The sequence below is a fragment of the Alosa alosa genome, chromosome 1, assembly GCF_017589495.1.
Source record: "Alosa alosa isolate M-15738 ecotype Scorff River chromosome 1, AALO_Geno_1.1, whole genome shotgun sequence".
Taxonomy (NCBI): domain Eukaryota; kingdom Metazoa; phylum Chordata; class Actinopteri; order Clupeiformes; family Clupeidae; genus Alosa; species Alosa alosa.
Window position 1 is genome coordinate 49,195,873 of NC_063189.1, and position 21,118 is coordinate 49,216,990.

At 56.6% G+C, this 21,118-nt stretch overlaps 3 non-coding genes and 4 pseudogenes across 3 annotated transcripts; all 7 read left to right on the forward strand.

The window, feature by feature from the left end:
* The first annotated feature begins 12,398 nt into the window (after positions 1-12,398).
* On the forward strand, positions 12,399-12,593 carry LOC125309085. The gene has a single exon (XR_007196072.1). It is a non-coding gene; the product is annotated as a U2 spliceosomal RNA (small nuclear RNA).
* Positions 12,594-12,924: 331 nt separating this feature from the next.
* On the forward strand, positions 12,925-13,030 carry LOC125308643 (annotated as a pseudogene).
* Positions 13,031-13,164: 134 nt separating this feature from the next.
* On the forward strand, positions 13,165-13,351 carry LOC125308937. The gene has a single exon (XR_007196018.1). It is a non-coding gene; the product is annotated as a U2 spliceosomal RNA (small nuclear RNA).
* A 351-nt stretch (positions 13,352-13,702) lies between these two features.
* On the forward strand, positions 13,703-13,808 carry LOC125308674 (annotated as a pseudogene).
* Positions 13,809-19,302: 5,494 nt separating this feature from the next.
* Positions 19,303-19,493, forward strand: LOC125309013. The gene has a single exon (XR_007196040.1). It is a non-coding gene; the product is annotated as a U2 spliceosomal RNA (small nuclear RNA).
* Positions 19,494-19,854: 361 nt separating this feature from the next.
* On the forward strand, positions 19,855-19,963 carry LOC125308554 (annotated as a pseudogene).
* Positions 19,964-20,101: 138 nt separating this feature from the next.
* On the forward strand, positions 20,102-20,231 carry LOC125309043 (annotated as a pseudogene).
* Positions 20,232-21,118: the final 887 nt, after the last annotated feature.

Genomic DNA, 21,118 nt, shown 5'->3' on the forward strand with positions numbered 1-21,118 from the left:
CCATTCTGAGGTGGAGGAGATGCTGCGGGCCTGAGGTGCACTTAGAGGGGCGGCCTGCAGAGTCGGGGTGATCGCGGGAGGCTGGTGAAGCTCAGGTGCTCGGGAAGGCGTGAGTGGAGTGGAGGCCGTTGTTTGGACGGGCGACTCTGGAGGTGGGCCACCTCATCACCGTACCTATTTCGTCGGGGGAAGGTCTCGATGTGGTCGGGACGGCGAGGACTCGGCGGAGGAGCTGTTGACTGTGTCCAGTGATCGCGGCCCGTCAGCGCTGGAAGCCAGAATCCGGTGTGGTGCGGCAGTCTGGTGGCGGTTGTGCATGTCCCGCCGCGGAGGCTGCTACGCTGGGACTAAATTGGACAGGACCCGAGGTCGGCCGGGTGATGGAGACGGCCAGTCGTGAGTTTATGTTGAAATGAACTTCTATGTAATAGATTGGACTTTGGCTGTGTGGGGATGTGTTTGTTGTGTTGTTATCTGCTGCGTGTTTGGGGAGTTTGCTTTTCTTTCTGAGGGTTTGTTGTGGGGTTGGTGACAACTGTGATGTCGCGGGGTTGGGATGCCTGAAGAGGCTGTGTTTTCCTTTTTAAGTCTGTTCCTGCTGAGGTTTTCTTTTGGGAATGTCATTTTGAGGGATGGGGGGATATTTCTAGGTTTGCTGGGATTGGGAGGATTCTGCATGGGGAGGGCGGGATCTGTGAGAGAGGATGGGGTGGGAATTTTGTTCCAGGCACTCAGTGACTGTGGGTCAGGTATGTGTAGTGCCGGGAGAATTGCTGTCTGTTGATGGGTTATGGAGGTCTTGGGTGGGTGGGTGAGCGATGTATGCACCTAGTGTCGGGGTAGGAGGTTGCAAGTTTTGAGTTTAGCTCCTCTCTTGATGATGACCACTAGGGTGGTCATTTTGGAGGGGACCTGAGCGTGTCTGTAGATCTCACGAGGCGGGGTCGGGTGAGCTGGGGAAGCTCTGTGGGGATTTTGGGTTGAGGATGCTTTTGTTCAGGTGGGGGGGGTGGGCAGGATATACTGGACTAACTCTAGAGGGGCTCGGTCCCGTGACTATCTTTTTTTGGCCCCGAAGTGTCTTTATGGAAATTGGTTCTCGGGTCCTATGTGGGGCTCGGACCATTGTATGGTATGAGGTCCGGGTGCGATTTGGGAGGCCTGTGTGAGATGGGGAAGCCTGATCGGCTCAAACTCCCTTCTGGAGATCTGGGTTTCAGAGCCGCTTTGGGTAGTTTATGGTGGGTGGGGCTCCTGCGGCCTTTGTATCTGTTTAGGGAAGTTGGTGGTGGGAAAGTGTAGGGAAGGACGGAAATTTTGCTTGAGGTGGGTGAAGAGGCTGGTCGGGAGTCGGGAGGGTGGAGGTGGCTGGGTTGGCGGGTGAGCTGCAGGATTTGTGAGGCCAGGTCTTGGGGAGGAGGTGGCCCTGCGCATGGTCATTTCTGGGGAGGAGCTGAGGCGGGGCCAAGGCCTTTTGTGGCCCAGGCCATTGGGCCTGCAGAGCAGGCGGGTCTGGAGGCCGGAGGCGGTGAGAAGCCCCGTCGAGATGTCTTTCAGCGGTTGAAGTCGAGGCAGAGGAGGTGGACATGGTGGGGCTCCAAGGTGCTGATGGGTTGGAGGGCCACCCAGGCCATGTTGGTATCATGGCTTCGTGGTATGATGAGTTGTTTGGGGAGAGGGTGGGAGATCAGGGTTTGATTGATTATTTTTTCTGGGGGACTGGGGGCGTCTGGCTCCGGAGCTGCGGGAGCAGGCCTCTGGCCCTGGAGGAATTGAGGCTGCTTTGGGGTCCATGAAAGGACAGTCGCCCAGGACTGGATGAATCCTGGCTGAATTTTACATGGAATTTTGGCTGGGGAAGACTTGAGGGAGGTGTTATTGGAAGTGGCTAGGGGGTTTGCAGATTGTCCCTGAGGGCTGGTCTAATTTCCCTCCTCTGTGAGGGTGATGCACGACCTGCATGGGAGTGGAGGCCCATCACTCTGGCGGTGGAGTATAAAGTGATGGCGAAGGCGCTGGCTATCAAGCTGGTGATAGAGTGGTGGTACATGAGGACCAGACTTGTGGTGAGGGGGTGGGGCCTTGGCTAGCCTTGGTGAGGCGTGCTCAGCTGGGAGCAGAGGGTGCCAGCTGGCAGTCCTGAACCTTGACCAGGAAAGGCCTTGGGCCGGGTCAGCCATGCGTTCATGTTCAGGTATTACAGAGGATGGGGTTCGGTCCAGGCTTCGGGCCTGGATTGGTTTAGCGTGCACAAATGTGAGCCATATAATGATCAGGGGCTACAGTCGAGGGGCAGTGGCACAGAGGGGGGAATGCGGCAGTTGCCTCTTTCCCCCGCGTGATGGTGCTGGGCCGTTGTTGGCTTGATGATTCGGTGGAGGGTGGGGTGGGGGTTCATCTCCCAGGCGGGGAGGTTTAAAGGTGTCCGCTTATAGAGACGATATGACCCTCTGCAAATCCGAAGGTAGTTTGGGGGCGGTGGAGAGTTTTGGAGACTTTGGACGGGCTTGGGATCCAGGATCAATCGGGCTAAGTCTTCTGTGCTATATTTGGGAGGTGGGTGGATAAACCTGGTGGCTGGCAGGGACTAGGTGGTGGAGGAGACGGAGTAAAAGATTTTAGAAATTGTGGTTTGGGAGGAAAATCGTTAGTTGGAATTGGGAGGGAATTAGATAAGATTGTGGGAGAAGATGGTGGGGTGGGGTCGGGGGCTTCTCCTTGTGGGAGGGTGGCGGTCAAAATGGATGTACTTAACTGAATTATTTATATGTGCTACGCTACCGTTCTACGGGGCGGAGACTAGAAGGCAGTATTGGGTTTGTGTGTGGTGAGTCAGAGGGCTGGTGGCGAGGGAGGATATGTTCCAAGTGTGGATCTACAGGGGTGCAGTGCCCTCAGCAGGTCATGTCTCTTTTCTTGCAGCCTTCCAGTGCGCTGGCGTTAGGGTGGTGGTACAAGGCGACAGTGTTTACGAGGTACAGTTGCAGTTTCCTCTCACGTAGCCTGGTGCCCGGTGATGGAAGGCGTGCGTGGTCTGTGGATCGGCCTGGCATTATGCAACTGTGAGGATAACGGTGGTGAAATTTTGGGAGGGAGGTGGTTCCTCAAAGCACAAGAGTTAATACAGGGAGTGATGGCAAGGCTATGCGGTACAGAGGAGAAGGCGGCAGGGATGGTCCAGTTTGTGGACTGGGGCCTCCTGCAGCCCTCTGAGTTAATAGGAGAAGGTTGGGTGGTTGGGGGCTATGAGCCTTCCCGTGAGAAGGTGCTCGGCTGGGAGCAGGGGGACCCGTGGTGCCCGATGGGGTCTTGAGGAGGAGGCAGGGGCCATGCAGCTACTAACGTGCGAGGGGCAATGAGGGTGTGGGAGGAGGTGGAGGGTGGTGGGGTTCTTGGGCTGGGGTGGTGCTGGCGAGTTTTGTTATGTTGGGTGTGGGTTTGGGTGGTTTGGGGAGGGCAAAAAGACTGGCTGTCTGGGTTTTGGTTACAGCGGTGAAGTTGGCGATTTGGGAGTGGAGGAGGCTAGTCTCGGCAGCTGCCTGGGAGTGGATCCTGGGGGTTTTGTATGGGTTGGTGGGTGGTAGGGAGGTGACGTGGTGGTTCAGGAGGGTGGGGAGGAGGGGCAACAGGTTTGGGGGGGTTGACAGGGTGGGAGTTGGATGAGGGGTGGTTGGGAGGCGGGGCTTAGGAAGGGCTTGGGTTTGAGGGTTATGTGGGAGATTACTCTGTTGGTGGTTGTGAACAAATGGTCTGATTCTGTGTTTGTTTATATATTTGGATTTTAGTTTTGTTTTCCTTTTAGTTTGTGTTTGGTATTGATTTTGTGTGGACTATGGACAATATCAAAAAAGAGCGGAGTTCCCGTGTATGTATTGTTTGACTGAGGTCTTGTTGTGTTGATGTCTGTATTTGTTTGATTTGTTCTGAATAAACGGGGAGAAAAAAATCTGTTCTTATCGGACAATATACGATAGAGTCCTCTACCGAGGACCATATAAAATCTGATTTTTGGGTTTCTAAGGAGGCGGAAGAGGGCTTGCTCCGTCCAAGCTCCTTGTCGACCCGGTGTGCAGCGACTCGGGGAGCGGTGCACATCCAGCTGACTGTGTAAGGCAGCCCAGTGGGACGGCTGACTGACGGCCTGACTGACCGACCGACTGACTGACTGACTGACTGACTGACTGACTGACTGTGATATCCTCTTGGGCAGACACAGCAGCAGGAGTCCTTGCCAGTGTGTTAGCCAACCTCAATACCTCCTTTTGTGTTTTCCCGCCTTTACTTGTAACGCAAAGGCCGTTGATAACGCCGCTCTGTTGCCACTGGGCAACGCCTTGAGCCTTCTCACCTCGCGTCCACGACCGCGCCTGGTTTACGCTTCCGTCCGGGCGTGCTCCCAGCCATCGCTGGTTTTATCTCGCATAAATCTTTTCGCTTACTAAAGATTTCCGTGAGGGGAACTGCCCTTAGTTTACGGTATTTTCAAGCTCTGTCAGCGGAGCTGTACCTGCTCGTCCAAAAGTCAAGCTGCCGCGGGTGTTTTTGTTTTGCGGCGCGCGCCCGCTATGGCATTCCCCGCCTTCGTAACCATGTGGGCGGCTGGGGCGCCAGAGGGCCGCCGACCCCGTGTGTCAGGGCATCGCCTCGAAGCCTTTGGCCAAGATCAAGATGGTGCTAGGAGAATATGAAGCGCTTGACGCCCATAAGGCGCTGCTCTTAGAAATCCTGGGAAAGGAGCAGAGTTATCGTGTGTATGAGGAACGGCAGCGTTTTGGGAGGGATTATTTTGTGGAGTCCATTTGAAGGGGGTTTTTTTCACAGCTGGCTGATTAAGCCTGCGTGGATTCAGCCAGGATTCTGGATTTATCTTGACCTCGCTCCTGCACCCCATTTCGGGTGAGAGAATGTGATGATCGCACGCTCCTGGAGCCCTTTCAAGATGACTCACTCTACCCAGGAGTTCGCCCCTGCTGAGATCCACCTTTACAACCTCTTTCTGGGTCTCCGGATTCGGACGTGGTCTACAGTTCCCGAGCGGTTCGTGGCGGATGTACGGGAGGGACGGATCCGGACTGTCGATCTGGGACAAGCGGCGGCGCGACACGTGTCCGGGTTGAGGGGACCCGGGAAGTTTGAGGCTTCCTGCACCCCCCGGGGTCCTTCTCCATCGGGCCGGATCGGGCTTCCCGATCACCCCTGGCTGTGCACGCCTCCTGTACTGCCGCCGGGCGGTGGGGGTGCTGGGGCTGATGAGAAGGGGCGCCCGTCCAGGGAACAGATGCTGCTTTCTGGCGGTGAGCACTCTGCTGCTTCCCCGTTTCTCAATGGAAGGCCTGTCGTGCGGGCGAGGTGGGGCAACCTTTCGTACCGAGAGGGTGAGCCTGCCCTGCTGAGGTGCTTCGGTTAGGGACGGCCAGCTACCACGACATCGGCCGTATGCGGGAAGAGGGGTGTACGACGCGGCGCTTTTCGGCTGGCATTTCGACGCCCATTCCAGGAGCAGCAGGTCAGCTCCAAGTGACTCCCAGTTTGTTGCAGAGCTGCACATGGTGAGGACAGCCAGGCCGTGGCTTGAAGCACCGCTTGCTAGTTCCTGTGGCGGTGGCTGGCCAGCCTCAATGGAGGTCGGGGTGAACTGCGCCCGGCCGATGGTGTGCCTGGGGTTCCCCCAGAGGCCTGAGGTGGTGTGTGTGCGGGGTCGAGAGGGCCCTCCTGTTCAGGTACAAGCAGCAAGGCTTGGCATCTCTGGGACCGGACATGTCGGAGCCGGGATGGATAGTCCAATCATCGGGCCATGGTCTGGTAAGAGGGCCACACACGGGACAGAGTGATGGGGCCAGGGTCATGGAAGTGCACCTCCCTGGGGTGCGGCCGGAGTGGCCCGAAGGAAGCTGCGGCAGTGGCATCGGCCTCGGAGATGGATCGCCCCGCTGCGGGGCTTATCGGGCATCTGGGGTCAGGACCTGATGGGGGTCTCTACGCCTCCGAGGGTGCGCGACTCTGTCTGGGGGAGCCCTGAGTTGGGTGTGTGGACGCAGGGACCCTCGCTGACGGAGGGCCCACTCCGGGAGTATCGGGGTCACTGCGGGAGGAGGACGATAGCCGATCGCAGGTCTACTCAAGGAGGGGGTGACACCCACTGAGTCGGACCCGCAGGACGCTCGGGTCGCTGGTGCAGTACGTCTGATGAATGGACTCTGCATGTCGGTGACTTTTTGTGTAGTATTTTGGAAGTGTTGGGGGTATGTGGGGTTTGGGGTTTGTCTGGTGGAGGGTGTTTCTAGAAGGGTGGGTGACTGGGTCTGTTTCGGCGGGGTGATGAGTAGGTTGCGGGTCCGTCCTGAATGTTAGGGGCCCACGGATGCCTGGGTCCGGGCGAGTAGGCTTTTTTATGTTCAAAGGATTGGGACTTTGATGCTGTTTTTAAGGAAGAGGTATGGGTCGGGTGGATGACTTGCCTCCAGCGGAGGCAACCAAATTTCGTGTGGGGGTGGCAAGGCCTTGCCGGCGGCGTGGGCATCTTGCTCGGGTGGGCTTTTGTTTAGGGGCCGTGTGTGGCGCCGGCAGATTTTATGCGTGATGCTTACGGAGGGGATCATCGGCATTGATCAATGTTCATGCCCGAAAGTGTCCGGGTGAGGCGGTTTCTGAACCCTCTGGAAGCCCTGATGTCACGTAACCGGGTGGTCATTCTGGGGACGAAGAACACCTGGGAAGCCCCAACCGTGATCTGGGGCGTTGTTGCTGGGCTGGCTCTCAGGATGTGCTGGGGCCGGCGGCTGCGGGCCTCGTGGCACCCTGGTCAAACTCAGGGGCGTGTCGTCGCGCCTGACTACCTGTCTTCACGCGACGGGTAGTTGCTGTTGAGTCGCAGGTGGTCCAGCCTGTCATTGTCGGACTACCGCTCATTGGGGCAATGGGTGGTGTTAGAAAGCAGAGACGGGCGGAGGCTGAACGCCCTCTTCTGGAGGGACCCCGACTTGTGGGAGGGCGGGTTCAGAGTTTGTACCCTGCGGAGGAGCCTGCGCCTTTGACCCTGCAGTGGTGGGAAGGTCGGCGCGCTCCGCCACCTTAAAGTGGTGGGAAGTGGATCATGCCCGCAGAAGCGCGGGGAGGCGGCCGGTCTTCATGGTTCACTGAGCTCCGCACTTGTATGATGCAAGGCAGGTCGTCGGGGTGGAGCGGCGGTGGTGCTGGTATTTTAGGAGCATTATTATCTCGGGCGAGGCGAGGGCTGCTCGTCGGCCGATCCGGGCTGGTCGGGTCGGTGAGTCAGCCATCTGCGCGGCTTTTGCTGCGTCATCGGCAGTGGCAGAGTAGCCTGATGGGTTGCAGTGGGCCGTGGCTGGGCCAGTGACGGATCCGGGGTGGAGGTGCTGGATGGGGCAAGGGCCTTCTATGAAGGGGCTGTTCCGGGCCGGTACCAGAGGAGGGGAGGCGGAGGTTCCGCCGCCTCGGCGTTGGCCTGTCGGGGAGTGAGCGGGAATGCTGGAGGGCCGCCGGTCGCTAGGAGGAGACCAGGATAGCGGCGGCTTCCTGCGGGAGGGCACCTGGTTGTGACGCACCGCCTGTGGAGGGTGGCAACACCCTCGGCCCCTGGTGGGAGGGACTCTGGAGGTGTTTGAGGAGGGTTGCCGCTGATCGCCCGGAGTCCATGGACCGGTGGTGGGTGTCCTTCTGTATAAGAAGGCCCCGGATGACGGCGACTGGCGCCGCCGATCACCCTTCTGACGGGCCGACTACAAGGTCCTCTGCCAAAGTCCTGACGCTACCGACTGGTGGTGTTAAGGACCGTGTCCTCTCCACCAGGGTGTGTGGGTCCCGTAGGTCCGCTGACTGAATTTGGCTCTGTTAGACGCTATCATTGGCTGGAGCAGCGTATTCTCCTTTTGGCGCCTGCCTCTCAGCTCACCAAGAGAAGGCCTTGACCGCTGCTCACAGGCCATGTTCCGGCCCTTGAGCATGGGCTTTGTAATGTCTGCTTCTTGGCCTGGTGCGCTGTTGCACGTAGGGCACAGAGTAGTCTGATTATGCTTGTCGCCTGGGAAGGCTGCCAAGAGGATGGGGGGTGCGACAGGGCAGTCTCTTCCCCCTGCTGTATGTCCTGTACATCATCCTGGTGGTCCAAGCCTGGCCCACCTGGGATACAGGGAGTCTGGGCTCCCGGGAGTGGGGGGTGGAGGTCAGGGTCTCTGCTCATGCAGACTACTTGACCTTTGCTCTTGTGTCGACACTGGGAGCTAGGTACAGGGATTTGCTTGACCGCTTTGGTTTGGGCGGCGGGGCCAAGGCCGTCCAGAAGTCGGCAGTGATGGGCTTTGGGGCAGGGGCTCGGCTGACTGCCCAGGGGTTTTAGGGGTGGAGGGACTGAAGCCCGGATCCTGGGGTGGACTTCTACCGCCGGAGTCGCAGTCTTGACGGAACTGGGATCGGGCTCTTGCGAACAATGGCGGGTGGGTTATGGAGGACCAGACCGCTCACTGTTCGAGGGTGCTGGTCACAAGGCGATACATCTAAGGCCCATCACACCTGGCATATGTTTTCCGGTCCCCTTTTGGGCTGGTGGTGGGGAGGCTGAGGTTGGTGTGCTCCAGTTTTATGGGGGTGGAGCAGGTTCGCCGAGAAGGTGATGTATTGGGCCTGTATGTGCAGGGGGCAGGATGTGCCCTCAAGGCTTAGTTGCTAAGGGTTGCATTACCTGCTTTTCAGGCCCGAAGCGGCTGAGGGGGATTTTGACCACAAGGTGTTCCCTGTGAGGTTCTGCTGGGGCTCTGCCTTCGCCACTTCTCGCCTGCTGGGATCAAGCGGTGCCTTCTGCCCGACGCCCTGGCATTACGCCAGGGTGGTGGAGTTCGTAGACCAGAGGCAGTGGTGTTTGAGGGGACCTGTATTGGGACCCGGGGTTGTAATCGGAGGTTGGGGCAGGCTTCGTTGGGCCGGTGGCATGCGCTTCAACGGGTGGTCGACACTGGGGGGTGCCCAGTCGAAGTCGCTGGGTGCTGGGTGTGGGCGACTGAACTGGCTGGCGGGGCTCTGGGACAGACTGCCGGTCAGGGAGAGGATCCACAGTTGTGGGGTAGAGGGCATCCTGTGTGCATGGGGTGGGGAGGTGGAGACTGTGGCCAGTTCTTGGCACTGCTGAGGCCTCCCGGTGTGGGATTTGGTAGTGGCCTGGGTGGGGCCCCAGTGCGGGGCCACTCTGCCTCGGACCTGGGTCCTCTGGGGCCCAGGCTCCAGCGGGCTCCTCCAGGGAGGTTAGGACGGTGGTGTGTGACAGTGGTGTCGGAGTGCAAGAGGGCTCCTGTGGGAGCGTTAGGGGGCTTCGCGCGGCGTTGCCTCATGGGAGACTTGAGGGTTTTGCATAGGGTTAAGTGGAGGGTCTGGGTTAATTGGAGGGAGTGTGTGTATTGGGCTGCAGGGGTGTGGAGGAGGCGAGGAGGGTGTGGGGCCCCTGGGTTAAAAGAGAGGTGGAGCTGTAGGTTTCTTTGGGTTTTTTCCTGGGGTTTGAGCTTGGGTGGCTACTTTTTGGTTTTCCTGGTTTTGGGGTTGTGGTGATTTGTCCAGTGTTTGTGGGGTTGTTTTGAAGTAAATGAAGTTTTAATGGGTGTGGGAGCAGGCTGGGGTGGATGGGGTGTGGGAAGGTGGCTTTTGGGTTTGTCTGCATTGTCTGTATTGTCTGTATGGTCTGTTTGAGGGCCTGCTTGGGTTTCTATGGAGGGGATTGTTTTGGCATGGCTTTTCCGGTGTGTTCTGCTCTGACCAGTGGCATGGATGTACCTCCAACGTTAATTTAGCTTAAGCATAGGGGACGGGGAGGGCGATGGATATAAGGTGGTGGAGGGTGTTTTATGGACATGTGTGTCTGGTTTGCCGGTATTTTGTGCCGTTGATTCTGGCGTGTCATACCCGTGTAATTGTTGCTGCCTGGTTAAGTCTAACAAAAAAAAAAAATCTGTCTTATCAGTTTATCTGATACGTCCTTCACCCGAGGACCATATATTAACTGATTTTGGAACAGGGAGATCGAAGAGCTGGTTCATCCGCTTCCACGCATCGACCCGGGTATTGCAGCTGACCCGAACGGGTACATCCTTGACTGCAGTAAGAAAAGAACCAAACCCAGTGAACTGACTGACCGACTGACTGACCGACTGACTGACCGACTGACTGACTGACCGACTGACTGACTGACTGACCGTGATATCCTCCAGCAGAGCAGACACAGCAGCAGGAGTCCTGCCAGGTGTGTTGGCCAACCGCTGCCTACCCCTTTCGCGGCCCTTTTGTGCTTCCGCCTTTACTTTAAAATTTAAAGGGCTGTTGATAACTGCCGCCTTGCTGCCACTCGGGCACGCCTTGAGTCACTCCTCATGTCCACGACCGGGCGCCTGCTCCACAGCCTCCGTCCGCGCAGTCTTCAGGGCAGCCATCGCCGGGCTTCCTTCATCTCGATAAATTTTCGCCTTTTTACTAAAGATTTCCGTGGAGGGAACTGCCCCTTAGTTTACGGTATTTTGGAAGCTCTGCTTCGCTGGGAGCCGCTGCACCCGCTCGCCCGAAAGTCGGCGCCGGGGTGGTAAGCTTTTGTTTTGCGGCGGCGGCAACCGCTTTTTGCTGGCCCCGCCTCCCCGTAATCCGCGTGAGCGCTGGGGGCTTTAGAGGCCGCCGGACCGCAGGTGCAGTTGTGGGGTATCGCCGGCCTTTGGCTAAGACTGGCGTAGTGTATCTGTTCTTATCAATTGGACTACCAGAGACTGGCGATGGTGCTGATGGAGGCAGAGTTCGAGGAATGCGATTGGTATCTGATCGGAGGAGGAGGAGTTGGATCGAGGCGGGGTTTGGAGAGGTCATCCTTAAGGCGTGTTGGGTTGCTCCAGGGAGCCAGCGTGCTGTGCCTGCAGGACTACCCAGTGCTGGGGTGGCATGATGTCACACCTTCAGGAAGGAGGAGAGTTACTGCGAGTTCGTCGTGAAGGGGCGGTGGCGTCTGGGATTACAGGGATCAGGCGTGGCGTGGAATCACGGTCAGCGTGGTGGTGGTGCAGATCATTCAAACCGCACGTGTTGGAGTCTGACGTCACGGGGGGTTCCTGACCAGTGGTGCAGCTGGGGTGACATCAGGGGAGAAGGTCGTGGATGCCAGCAGTTTTGGACTGGAAGTGGAGGTACTGTGTGCGTTTTCGTGTCTCTGGGAGGCATACAGCTCATTCCAGCATTCCCCAACTCTGAGGACGGATCGGGAGGGTGTTTTGCGGACTTGCCGACTGTTTATTGGGGATGTGGGAAGAGGACATTTGAGGAGGGATGCATGGCCAGTGTGTTCGTTATTGGGGTGGTGGGGCGTGGTGAAGGACTGTGGGGAGGGGAAGGAATATTCATTTGTGTGGGGCTGGGGATCACCTCTTTCTGGGGTGCCCTAAGAACGAAACTGTCGGGAAGCGGTGGTGGGGCTATCTGGTGGTGGGAGGTTCCTGTTTCCCAAGCAGGGAGCTCCTTTGGTGACGGTATGTTGGGTAGAGGTCGACTGGACTAAGCGGCTGGTGCTAGTGGAGTAGCAGGGAGCTACAGTGTCTGCTGGTGGTCTTGGGAGCTGGGCCGCATGGTGGCTGCCTGGTGGCTACAGGCTAGCAGCTGGGCCGCATGGCAGCCAAGATGGCCGCCCAGAGGGTGGGAGGAGACCGGCGGGGTCGAAGGGCAGGCAGGCGTGGCCAGGAGAAGGTCGGGGCCTGAAATGGTAGGAGCAACGGCCTCCCAGGAAGAGGAGATAAGCGGACCTGGCGATGGTGTCTGAGAGCGCCCCCTGGAGGAGTGGAGGTCGGGAGAGTGCTCCTGCTGTGGCGTCAGCGGCAGGAAGGCGGCGGTCAGTGGCTCCCACTGGTGGCTGGTCGGGGACTACGGGTGAGATGGTGGAGCTGAGTCGGATGCGTTGGCGGATTGGAGGAGTCGGTGGGCGGAGGTGGACTGCAGGTGGGAGATCGCCCCCTGCCCAGCTTGCTGGGTGGGATGTGGATGGTTGGGCGGACTATGGGCATGGACTAATTGGGGAAGTGCATGCTGGGTTTTTGGGGGAGGATTAAAGATGGAGTTGGGGGTTGGGGGAGGGTGTTGGTGGATGGGTTTGGCTAATGTTATAATGACAGCAGTGGTAGGGGTGGTTTACACATTTATCTAATATGAGTTTGTGATGTTCTGCCATGTGAGTGTATAAGCTGCCCTTGTTTGTAGGTTGGATTTATCTTTATTATTGTCTGGCCGGACCCTTTTAATTTTAGAGGTCCCAAGAGCTAGCCCTGCCCGGGCACTGGAATCCCGGTGGCTATTCAAGGTTTTGTATTTTGTTAAATTTGGTTTCCTTTTGGTAATTTTTGAAGTTATCCCACTAGAGACATACTTGTATGATTGTTTAATTTGGGTTTATGCAATAAGCGAATATATAAAAAAAAATCTGTTCTTATCAGTTTAATATCTGATAAATCTACTCTCCGAGGACCATATATTAATCTGATTTTTTGGGTGCAGGAAGAGGGGGCTTGCTCCGTCAAGCTCACCTTGTCCCGACCGGTATTGCAGCGACTCCGGGGGTGCATCCCGCTGACTGTGTGAAAGAACCAGCCCAGTGGAACTGACGGCTGACTGACTGACTGACTGACTGACCGGCTGACTGACTGACTGTGATATCCTCCTTAACCCAGGCGAACCTGGCAGGTCCCTTGCCAGGTGTTGGCCGGCCGCGCCACCTCCTTTTCGGCCCCTTTTTGTGTTTTCCGCCCTTTTACTCTTTTTTTTTTTTTAAAATTTAAAGGGGCTGTTGATAACTGCCGTCTTATTTGCCACTGGGCAGCGCCTTGGAGTCCTCCCTCATGTCCCACTGACCAGGCGCCCGTTCATGCTCTCTCAAGTCAGGCGTGCCCTGTGCTTGTCTCATCGCTCGGGTTTCTCCATCTCGTACAAATCTTCGCCTTTTACTAAAGATTTCATGGAGGAACTGCCAGAGTTCACAGTATTTTGGAAGCTCTGCTTCGGCGGAGCTGCACCTGCCTGTCAAAGTCAAGCGTGGAAGTGGTGTTTTGTTTCTTGTTGTGTGGTCCCGCTGCTGGCCGCGCCTCCCACGTAACCATGTGGCGTCTAAGCTAGAAGACGCGGACCCGATGCAGATTGTGGGGTGTCGCTTCTCGGCCTTTGGCTAAGATCAAGTGTAAAAAAATCTGTTCTTATCAGTTTAATATCTGTCGTCCTCTACCGAGACCATATATTAATCTGATTTTTTGGAACAAGAGAGCGGAGAAGAGAGCTTGCTCCGTCCATCCACATCGACCGGTATTGCAGGCGACTCGGGGGCGGTGCACATCCCTTTGACTGTGTAAAGAAAAAACCAACCCATGGAGACTGTTGACTGACTGACTATTGACTGACTGACTGACTGACTGATGACTGACTGACTGACTGACTGTGATATCACTCCTTAGCAAACAGACACAGCAGCAGGAGTCCTTGCCAGGTGTGTTGGCCAGCAGCGCCACCTCCCTTTTTTTCCGCCCCTTTTACTGTTTTTTTTTTTTTTTTTTTTTTTTTTTTTTTAAAATTTAAAGGGGCTGTTGATAACTGCCGTCTTGTTGCCACTGGGCAGCGCTTAGATCTGCCCTCATGTCCACGACCCGGCCGTTCATGTATCTCGATCCGGCGTGCCCCCCTGTAGCAGCCATCAGCTGGGTTTCTCTTCATCTAAGTACAAATCTTTAAGCCTTTTACTAAAGATTTCGTGGAGAGGAACTGCCCGAGTTCTGATTTTTAGAGCTCTGCTTGGAACTGCACCTGCCTGTCAAAGTCAAGCGTCGTGGTGTTTTGTTTTCTTGGCGGATCCGCTTTGCTGGCCGCCTCCCCGTAACCATGTGGCTGCGGGGGGGAGGCGTCGCTAGAAGGGCACGCGGACCCCGATGCAGTTGTAGGGTATCCTTCTCGGCCTTTTGGCCAAAGGATCAAGTTGGGGATCTATTTCGGCGAGAATAGCGACAACAGGAAAGGAGTGGGCCGACCAGTCAGGCTGGCGGCTAAATACACATGTCGGTTGGTGGCGGAGGACGTGGCAGAGGGTGAAGACTACGGGTGACTCGGAATACGTTATGGATACTATCTTGGTGGATTTTATGGGGATTTCTTTGGATCGTTTGCTTTGTCTGCAGGATTTTTCTTCAGTTGGATTTATGGATTTGAGTTTTAACACGTTGGCGGATTGCACCTTTTTTTTCGGGGAGTTTAATCGGAGGCGCACTGAAGACCAGGTGAGGGGCTGTTCACTTATTCCTTTGTTTGGCCATGCGTTCACCCCCCTGTACATTCACCTGTACAATCCCTGGGTGCCGCTGGAAGTGGTGACTCGTTTTTTAAGGTACCGTGGGCTGTTAAGGGGGGTTGAAATGTTTGAACACGAGGGGGGTGTGGAATGGCAAGCGCCAGTTTCTGGTGAAGTTTAAGGAAGACCCGGAGGACCCTGGTTCCTTTCTACACCCCCCTGGGGTTTTTAGCCTGGGCCCGGATAGAGGCTTCCTGAGCTACCCGGGGCAGCCTATCTATTGCAGGCGGTGTGGGCAGAGGGGCACACAGCCGGACTGTTTTTGGGGAAGAACTGCAGGCGGTGTGGGACACAGGGCACTTTGCGAGGACTGTCGGGGCCGAAAGACGTGCAGCCTTGCGGGGGGGCGGACCGCACCTCTTCCGGGAGTGTCCGACCCGAGGAGGACGTTCCTTGAGGTGGTGGGGGCGAGGACCACGTGGCAGGGCCTGAGGAGGAGGAAGGGTCGTGAGCCTGCGGAGCAGGCTGCTGTGGAGAGGGTGCTGGAGCCGGGGGGGAGGCAGCTGTATCGCGGTGGATCCCTCTCACCGGAGGCCGAGGTGGTGGCGGGGATTCCGTCGCAGGACCTGGTCACCCCTCCCTTCAGTCTGTTGGGGGGGGAGGCTGGCGTGGTGGAGCGGGAGCTGGGGAGAGAGGACGACGTGGGCTTGGGTGGCTTGCCTAGCCTAGCTACCCTTAGCACAGTCGCACAAAGGACCCGACCGCATGGCACGGGAGGGACTCCAGGGCTCCATCTGGTGGACCAGGAGGAGGGTGCACCCTATAGCCCGGTCATATTCACCAGTGTGGATTTTGATCTGGAGGGTCTGGACCCCATGCCGGGGTCCCCAGCGTGGGCGGGGCGATCATGGAGCAGCCTTGGCAGCGGAGATGGGGAGCAAAAGCGGTCAAGCGGCCCGGTTGCCGGAGGTCAGTCATGGGCGGCTGGGAGGCAACAGCGCCCGAAGGTGCAGGCGGTGTCGGGTGCCGACAATGGGCTGCTGATCGGGAGCAGCCAGCTGAGGGAGGCGGGGGAGGTGGACCTCTCCCCGGTTCTGGACGGGGCTGCTGGGCGAGGGCGCAGTGCCGGAGGCGCCCGGAATCGCAGCGGGTGGAGTGGGGCGGAGGCTCTCTCTCCTCTGTGCCTGAGGCGCGTCAGGGGACCCGGTCTCCAGGTGTATGGTCTTGAGGAGGAGAAGGGGCAGATCTGGTGCAGGAGTCGGGGAGCTGCGGGAGTGCCGAGCCCCTGAACCGGATGGTCCAGTGGACAGGCCATCGGTCCCCCTGTCCTAACAGGTTCTCGCCCGGATCGAGGGGCAGTCCCTGCTGCCGCGGGGGCCGGTCTTGGTGCCGGAGAGGGTTTCCACTGGGAGGGCTGGACAGGGCAGTGGACCAGGGGGCAAGGACCAGGAGGGGAAGGTGGACTAGCTCTGAGTGCTAAATGATGTGTGTGTTATGTGTTTTGGGTGTTTGGTTTGGGGGGCGGGTTGGGGGGGGATGTGGGTTTCATTGCTGGACATTTTTATGAAGTTTCTTTCTTTGAATGTCAGGGGTCTGAGGGAGGGCAGAAAGCGGGGTGCTGTTTTTGGGTTTCTGTCTTCTTTGGGGTATGATGTTTTTCTTTTGCAGGAATGTCATTTGAGGGATGAGGGGATGTAAAAAAAATTTAAGGAGGAATGGGGAAGGGGACCCTCTGTGTAGAGGGTGGGGGGTCGCATGCTGATAGAGGTGGGTATTCTTTTTTTGGTTCTTGGGGCTTTGTGGTAGAGGTGGTGGTGTGTAAGTGCCAGGCAGGGTGCTGTGTGTAGACGTAAGGGTGGGAATTGGACCTCGCGCTTGGTTTGTGTTTATACTCAAGTGTGAGGGGGAAAGCGGGTGGGTTTCTTTGAGGTTTAGCTCCGCTGTTTTTGTGTAATCGGGTGGTGGTGGTGGGGAGGATTTTAATGTCTGTTTGGATAGGGGGTTAGGGAAGTGTGGAGCTGAGGCAGTTGTGTAGGGAACATATAGATTCTGGGATGCCTTCAAGGTGGCGAGGTGGGTGGAAGGCGGGCTACATGGAGAGAACTCAAGAGAGGTGGAGTCCCGCCTGGACTATTCCTATTCCCTCCTTGTGGCGTTGGCGGTTCAGGTTATCCAGCCTGGTGTTCCGACCACTGTGCCATCGGAGTGGAGAGCTGACTTAGGGGAGGGGAGGGCGTAAGGCGAGGTGGCGGTTCCCAACCGGCTTTGGAGGAGGAGGAGTTCAGGAGCAGTGTGGAGCAATGTTGAGGGGTGGAGGGCAAGGAAGGGGCTTTTACGGGTCCTGGGTGAGCTGGTGGGAGGCTATGAAGGTGGGGGTGGCGGCCTTCTGCCAGGCTTAGGTAACAGAGGAGGAAAGGCGGAAAGGAAGAGGTGGATTGCTGAGGGTCTCCGGGAGCTGGAGCTTATGGCCCAGGAGGGGGGTGCCAGAGGTGGAGGAGAGGGTAAGAAGTTTTAAAAAATGGGGTTCTTTTGAGGGGCAAGCGAGGAGGTTGGAACTGCAGGGAGGGTGGCTGCGTAGGAAAACGCAGAAGCCTTCCCTTCTTTTACAGACAGCGAGGTGAGGCAGCAGCGGGTGGACATGAGGGGGTTGGAGAGGCTGGCCCGATGGGCTGGTGACCCGCTCCAGCCGAGATGGCCCGAGGTGGCGCATTAGTACTATGAGGCTGTTTGTGGAGAGGGAGGGGGGGGAGGAGGCGCTGGCTGGGGCTTTCCTGGACAGCGTGGAGGGCAGGGTGGGGGAGGAGCAGCGGGCTGCCCTGGAGGAGCCTTTCTCCGTGGCAGAGCTGGAGACAGCTTTGCTGTCGATGTGAAACTCGAAGTCCCAGGCGATGGCATTGGCGGGCCCCGGTCTTTCTGGGAGGTCTTGGGGCCCGGTCTGGTGGAGGTGGGGGGGAGGTCCTGGTGGGGGGGTCCCTCCCTCCCTCCCATGTTAGTTGGTTGGTGACCCTCCTCCACAAAAAAAGGACCGCGGCCTTGCTCCAAAATTGGAGGCCGATTACCCTCCTCACGGTCGACTATAAAATCTTGGCAAAAGCCATGGCCGTGAGGATGGGGGAGGTGATGGCCTCGGTGGTCGGGGAGGACCAGACTTGTGGGGTCCGGGGGAGGTCCTGCGGGCTTAACCTCTCGTTGTTGAGGGACGTGATGGCCTGGAGTGGGGACAGGGGCCTGCCTTTGGCAGTTTTGGGTGTGGACCAGGAGAAGGCTTTTGATAGGGTGAGCCATCATTTCCTTCTCCTGGTCATGGAAAGGATGGGGTTTGGCCCGGGTTTCTGCGGGTGGCTGAGGCTGCTTTACAGGGGGGCGGGGAGTAGGGTGGGGGTGAATGGGGTGCTATCCCGTTTCTTTTTACAGGCTGGGGGGGGGTGCGGCAGGGGTGTCCCCTCTCGCCGCTCCTGTACGTCCTGTACCTGGAGCCACTGGCGGCCTTTGTTAGGCGGGACCAGGGTGTGAGGGGGGTGCACGTGCCTGGAGGCGGGGGGGTGGCGGCCAAGGTGGCGTTGTACGCAGATGATACCACCCTTCTGCTGACGACAGAGGCTGGCCTACGGCGGGCGGGGGAGGTCCTAGACCTTTTTAGCAGGGCGACGGGGGCCAGAGTGAACCGGGACAAGTCCTCGGTCCTGTTCTGGGGTAGTTGGGCAGGGAGGGAGGATGTGCCAGGGGGGTTCACTGTGGCGACGGAGGGGCTCAAGGTTTTAGGGGTGTAGTTTTAGGAAGGGGCGATGCAGCGTGGGGGGTGGGGAGAGTTTTTTTTTGAGAAGGTGCGGGGGCGCCTGAACCGGTGGAAGATGAGACATCTGTCCTTATCTGGCCGTGTGGCGGCAGTGCAGGCGGATGTTTTGCCTCTCATCAACCACCTGGCGGTGGTGTTCCCGGTGCCTTTTCTCTGGGGTAGGAGGCTGGAGAGGGAAGTTTTTACATTCCTGTGGGGGGGTAGGACAGAATGGGTGGGTCGGGAGCTGATGTATCGGGTGGGAGTGGGGTGAGGAGGAGGGCGTGCATTCCAGACAAGGCGATGGCAATGTTTGTCGCCTTCCAGTGCCGGTTGGCGGTGGGGGATTTCGGCCACAAGGCGGGGCTGTGGGCAAGGTACTGGCTGGGCTTCTCACTGAGGAGTCTTAGGCCCCTGTCCTTGTCAGAGCCTTGGACGTGGGTGAGCCCGGATCATTACCGGAGGGTGGTGGAGCTGCTGAGGAGGAATGGGTGGGCGCTGGAGGGCCGTAGGGTGCTGGATCACCGGGCCCTCTATGCGGGCCTGATGGAGAGGAGGTGGGGGGAGAACGCAGAGAGGGAAGTGGTGGCGAGGAGGGTGAATTGGGGTGCCATCCAGCCCTCGGTTTTGAAGGGGGAAGGGAGGGACCTTAACTGGTTGGCGGCACTGGGTGTGGTTGCCGGTGCGTGGCGCCCTGTACCGACATCGGCATCAACCCCACTTGCCCCAATGCAGTGGGGTGTGGGAGGGAGGAAGGCAGCTGGACCATACCTTTTTTTGTCTTACCCCAGAGCCAGGGGACTTGGGGTTTGGTGGATCAGTGGTGGTGTGGGTGGGCGGAGCTGTCTCTCCAGGGCAGAGATGGTGCTCTGGGGAAGCGGGGTTTGGGGGGGGCCTGAGGGAGGGAAAGAGGGTGGCTTTGTGGGTTTTAATTTCTTTTTGTTAAATTGGCCTTGTAGGAATGGAGGAGGGATGTGTAAGGAAAAAAGAGCGCCAGCTTTGCGCCCACATGTGTGGTGTTTGGGTAGTTTTTTAGGGGAAGGTGGGGAGGCATGTTCAGGAATACATTCAAGTGCATGGGGTTGAAGAAGACCAGGGGAGGTTTAGGGAGGGTTACCAAAGGTGGGAGTGGGCTAGTGGGGTTGTATCTTCTGGGCGTTAGTTATGATGATGTGTAAATAAAAGGGGTGTGGTTTGGTGGTGGGTTTTGTGTTGATTGTGTTCTGTATATGATTTGATGTTTTGGTGGAATAAGCGAACATAAAAAAAAAATCTGTTCTTATCAGTTTAATATCTGAATCACGTCCTCTACCCGAGGACCATATATTAATCTGATTTTTTGGAACAAGGGGAGGCGGAAGAGGGCTTGCTCCGTCCGGCTCCACGCATCGACCCGGTATTGCAGCGACTCGGGGCGGTGCACATCCCTTTGACTATGTAAAAAGAAAAAACAGCTGACCAACCCTGACTGGAACTGACTGACTGACTGACTGACTGACTGACTGACTGACTGACTGACTGACTGACTGATGATCCTCCTTAGCAGAGCAGACACAGCAGCAGGAGTCCTTGCCAGGTGTGTTGGCCAACCGCGCCACCTCCTTTTCGGCCCCTTTTGTGTTTTTCCGCCCTTTTGCCTTTTTTTTTTTTTTTTTTTTTTTTTTTTTTTAAAATTTAAAGGGGCTGTTGATAACTGCCGTCTTGTTGCCACTGGACAGCGCCTTGATCACCCTCATGTCCACGACCGGCGCCGTTCATGCTCTCCGTCCGGCGTGCCCTGTGGCAGCCATCGCTCGGGTTTCTCTTCATCTCGTTACAAATCTTTCGCCTTTTACTAAAGATTTCCGTGGAGAGGGAACTGCCCGAGTTCTGATATTTTTGAGCTCTGTTCGGCGGGCTGCACCTGCCTGTCCAAAGTCAAGCGTCGTGGTGTTTTGTTTTCTTGGCTGATCCGCTTTTGCTGGCCCGCCTCCCCACGTAACCATGTGGCCTTGGGCGTCGCTAGAGGGCCATGGGACCCGATGCAGTTATGGGGTATCGCTTCTCGGCCTTTTGGCTAAGATCAAGTGTAGTATCTGTTCTTATCAGTGATGTGGTGGCGGGCGAGGCCTCCCGTGCTCGACTCGTTTAACAAGTTGCCGCCCACGGATGCTACATTGACCCCCCCCTCTTCTTTTCAGATCACTGCGCTGCTCTCCTGCACCCTTTCCTCCCCACAGGTGTGACTGTAGGTGGGGAGGGCTGTGGAGAGCTGAACTGCTCCCTGTTACAGGATGAGGGGAGATAGTTAGAGAATACAGGAACAGTTCAGCCTCTGGCAATTCCTCAAGACCTTCGATTCCACGAGCACACTGGTGGGGAAATGGTGAAGGTAGGACCAAACGTTTTAAGATGAAGGTAAGGACAAAAAAGAAAGAGGAAGGGGGTTCTTGGGGCTGCAAAAAATTACAGAGATATTTTTAACCTTTTTTAGCGAAGGATTGGATTTTAGTGAAGAAATAAAAAAAGTGAAAAAATGAAATGTCAGTTTTAGCGAACAACAAGAGTAAAGGAACGATTTTTTAAGTAAAAAAAAAGAAATGGAAGAAGGTGAAAAAAATGTTTTTTTTTAAGAAAATAATTTCCAGAGGGGTGGGATAATGAAATTAAAGAAGAAGGGAGGAAAGAAAACCTGCATAGGGGAATTTTAAAAATGGTGAAAGAATTTTATGGGACCTCTATGCAGAAAAAGCGATACATTTAGAAATAATGGAAGAGTTTAGGGTTCTTAAGTTCAACAGTTTTAAATCAAGTTTTTTAAGGAAGATTTTACATTAGTTAATTTTAAAATGTCAGGGTTTTAAAACAGGAAAGTGCCGGAGGAAGACGGACTCCCGTGGAATTTTATGTTACCTTTGACATTTTAGCCAATATTTATATTGACTGTTTTTTAAAAAATTTGGCCAACTTCGACCGACTTCCAACAGCTTTAGGACAGGGATAGTTTCATTACTTCACAAAAAAAAAGGTGACAGGACTGACTTAAAGGTGGAATAATCACACTTTTAAATTTA